The sequence below is a fragment of the Sparus aurata genome, chromosome 3 (genome assembly GCF_900880675.1).
Source record: "Sparus aurata chromosome 3, fSpaAur1.1, whole genome shotgun sequence".
Taxonomy (NCBI): Eukaryota; Metazoa; Chordata; class Actinopteri; order Spariformes; family Sparidae; genus Sparus; species Sparus aurata.
Window position 1 is genome coordinate 16200614 of NC_044189.1, and position 4626 is coordinate 16205239.

Sequence of the window (4626 nt, forward strand, 5' to 3'; positions counted from 1 at the left end):
TCTTTAACCCAGATTTCTTTCAGCAGAAAACATCAGAGAGGGAAGAGGAGGGGAGGACAGATGAACTGTTGATATACTGTCAGTTGTGTTGGATTACTGTTGTCTGGTTTTGAATGACATTGCGTCAAACTGTGCTGTGTTTGGAGCAAGGACTACCGCTGAGCCACACGCCGCAACCGTCATGTCGACACCGTAAAAGTGTCAGCTGACGTGAAGCAGTTTTCCTGCGTTAATCAATCTGACAGTCAGTGACATGAATATGTAAGTGTCAACCACCACATCCGGTGACTGGGTCAGGAAATTACAGGAGTTTTGGTCGAGACCTCACTCAGTGGCCCATTCATGACCAGTCAAAAGATCCTTTGTAACTCACTTCCACTCTCAGTGCTTTTAAAGCAGTGAGTGAGCACACTCTTAATAGGAGTATGCAGCGTGTTACTGACAAGCAGTTAGAGGGGTGGAGGGGACTGCAGAGTAGACACTACCTCACTTAGGTCAGGCAAAATCAACTCTGAGTTATAAAAAGATTGAGCAGAAATACTGGAAAGTGTTATAACATGAAAAAACACACAACCCACACACGCATACACACACACACAGACAAATCAAGTGACTTGATTTAGCCCATAAGGGGAAAAAAGTCAAAGTCTACAGGGTTTAAAGTGTTGGGAAATAGTGAAATACATGTGATCAAAGTAGTAATTTAACTACATTTTGCTTTAGCTTGCTGGTAGTTTAAATGCATTTTTCTGTATTTAAGTGGTTATGTTTGTTTGTTTTTTAACTATTTATCTGTTACTAATTCTTACAATTTTGGATAAAAAAAAAATACCATTGCTGTAATTAAACCCAATTTGATAAGCCCCGCCCCTTTTCTTTTACCTTAACCCCTGAAGTAAGATTCAACAAAACTGACGAGTAAGACAACTGGTCCATTTTTGACACAAGCACACAAGTCAGCTAATTGAATAAAAACTTGAAACTCTTTAGATGATATGCTAAAGAGTTTCAAGTTGAGTTTTTTTTTTTCAATTAGCTTTGGGGCTTTGTAGCCTTTATTTAGACAGGGCAGCTGGACAGGAAATGTGGGGGAGAGAGAAGAGAAGACATGCAGCAAAGGGCCACCGGTTGGATTCAAACCAAGGCTTCTGCTAAGGATTCAGTTGCTGCGTCTCAATTCACGGTCTGCATCCTTCGGAGGCCGCATTTGAAGGCCAATTACATCACAACACGGTTGATGCACGGCTACTATCCTTCGTGGCCTAACATATTCCAAGATACTTTGCGTGCCCAAAAAACAAGAAAGAAAGAGAGAAAATGCCAACATCACGTGGCGTAGATCATCACTTTTGCGGGCCTGGGGGGCAAAAATCGTGATGTAAGGGTAAAACATCTGGTGACGCATCCAGGAAACGCTCCAAAGGCTAGACCGTCCCATTTAACAACAGCTGACAAGGTTAACAAGGTCTCTCCAAAGGACTCGCCTTTGTAGACCACAAATGCTGCGTCCTTCAAAGGATGCAGACCCTGATTTGAGACACAGCAATTCTCTGTGCGTGGGGTGCATACAAGGACTGGGTATCACCAGGTACCTCGCAATACGATACTATCGCAATATTTTGCCCACGATAACGATAATATCACAATACAGCGATTCTGCGATAATCGATATATTGCAAGAAATTTCATCCACGATACATCACGATATCTGTGTCACTGAAGAAATTAAGAATTTATTGACTGCACTGAATCCATTTCACAGGAATTACAAAACAATGTTAATCAATTTCACATGAATGACAGCCAAGTAAAACAAAGTGTATACTGCACAGTGGCTCTTCTTAATACACACACTGACCGCAACTTAAATATTATTCAATATCAATATTTGAAGCCAGTGTATCGGTAACGTACCGAAATATCGCCATTTATCATAGTATCAATATTTTGGTGCACCCCTAGTGCATTCTCTACCAGGTGAGATACCAGGGCGCCCCGAGGTTGATATTGTTTTCCTGAGCTATGGTAACATCATTAAAAATCCAGATTTTTTTCGGTCAAAAATATAACATCTGTTGCAATTTTGGCCTTCCCCAGTTGGGATTGTTTGTTAGGACAGGTTTAGGTCAGGTTTATGGGTAATCCAGGATACTTGACTGTCAGCTCATCCTTGAAAATGTTGGCTGTAATTTTTAATTTGTCAGGGCAAGGCACATTTATTCGTATAGCACAATTCAGACACAAGGCAACTCAAAGTGCTTTACAGGGGCATAACAATTACATTAAAAGATATTAAAAAAGGACTTTAAAATACTTTAAAAGCAAATAGGAAGACATCAAGAAACACAACATTAAAACAAGTTAAGAAATAGGAAAGTAGGCTAAAATAGCATAGATTTAAAAGAGACAAGACTAGAAAATAATAGTCACAATTGCTTCAGTGAAAGGCAGTGGCAAACAGAAAGGTCTTCAGCCTTGATTTAAAAGAGGTGAGAGTTGGAGCAGACCTACAGTTTTCATGGAGTTTGTTCCGCGTGATAACTGAACGGAAGATCGAATCAGAAATGTCTGTCTGCTATTTATCCAACTAAATTGTTTTGGTTGAGTTGCCAAGTTTTGGAGATATGGCGGGAGACGTGTTCCTTCTCTTAACTATGATGGAAGTAGATGGCACTCTGCTTTTGGTGCTCAAAGCGCCAAAAACACATTTACATGGCTAAATACATAGATAACTAATCTAGCTAACATTGCAGGTCTTCCAAGGAGGACGTCATTATTTCTTCCATCCCACACTGTCACAAGCCATTCTTCCCAGAGCTGATGCACGCTACGTTCTGTGCTGCAGTCAGAAGGTGTAGTTTGATAAAGACAATAGTACCTCCATGAAACTGCTCACAAGGTCTGTGGATTATCTTGAGAAACTGGGTCATGATTTCTGAGTAGAGCCATTGCTGTTGAGTGTTAAGTTAATTCTGTTTTTCAGATGAATTTAAATGCAAGTATTTAATTTGTCCCAAGAGCTCCTTGTGAACGGTGATAAGGGATAAGAGAATTTCACTACCTGAATCACTGAGGTGTCACATTATTCTTACACAACACTAACATGCCAGGACCTGGGAAAACCATTGCATTATGGGTTGATGGTGATTAACAGAAACTCTCCCGACACCTCAGCAAGAGAGGAAAAGAGGATCAAACACAGACCCCCATCTTAGTGAAACGTCCATTCCTGTTAAGGCTTTGTCCCTAACTTAGTCTGACCAACTGGTGTTGTGGCCCAATCACAAGGGCCGGACTGCAGTCAGGGCAGACGGCCCCAGTTCATCTGGCCATGGTTGCCTTGATCTGACCAGACGAGCCAGCCAAGAAAAATACCAGCAGACAATCCTTTTCATGCTCGACTTAAGCTCAAACATTCTCACAATCCTCGCTGCTCTTATTAGAAACAGCCGAACATGAGTCTGCACTTGTTAATGCAGTTATTGTTCAGTGATTAAGTCGATTAAGAAAGGGCCCTCCAGTTTGACTAATGTTTACTTGTGGCTCTGACTGCCGTGGCTTAACCAGACAATTGTGCCGTTAGCGGTCACTTTGGGTGAGGGGAAATTCATTTCCTACACATCTAGATAGGAAAGGACGCTTCAAAGTGATACGTCTGAGCTTTGACTTTCAATGCTGACACAATGTTGAATGTGAGACCTTTAACTTGGTGTAAAGTGGGACATTATGAGCAACCTGCATCTCCCTCTGCCTGCTTAATTTTCTCTACCACCATAATTACCTCTCTTCCTTTTAAGATTTAGGTCGGATAAGGAATGCAGTCTGATCTCGCAGGAGCTGAGCTGTCTCCAGCCAAATAACTCGTGACTCTATTGTTAACCGCTTGCCCTTTTGTAGCGCATGAAGCTTTTCCAGCACTCGAGGAGGGCAGCAGAAATAAGATTAGTGGCATTCATATTGTCTGGTTCAGGGGCAAGGGGGAGGAGATATCGATTGCATGTGTTTTTGCCAGTGCATTACAGTTGTGTCTACGCTCCTTAAACAATGCACCTGGTGGAAAAGTGGAAACCCGTATTTAGCAATAAATCAGGTGCTCTAATACAGTACATCAGAGGCAGTTAGCTTTTTAGATCAGTGCTGCCCTCCTGTGGCCATCTCAGAAATCAACACGCCTCACAACAACAACGGCACAGTGAAAACCAGTATTTGTGTCCCCAATTCAAATAAACCAGAATATCTAAAATATGTTTCGTCTGATTATATTGGTTCAGCTTTTTATCTTTATGTACTTCCAGGGGAAAGATATTCTTATACCCAGATCATCCTATACTGACGTTTTGGGTCGGCAGCTTGAGAAGGACACCAAACGAGAGCATCAGTATTCGAAAACTGGGGATAAGAATCAACAATCAACCGTCTCCCTCCTCTGCTGATGGGATGTGTCTACCTGGAAATACAGTAGGGGGGGGGGGGAGTTGCTTCAAGTCTTGGTGTGCTCTGGCATTTCTCTCCCGTCTCCCTGTCTATTCTCCACGCACTAGTAAAGTGCCTAAATGTACCTAAAATAAAACAGTGAAAACAAAGATTAGTACCTGATGACATGAACTCAAATACACCATTAAAACA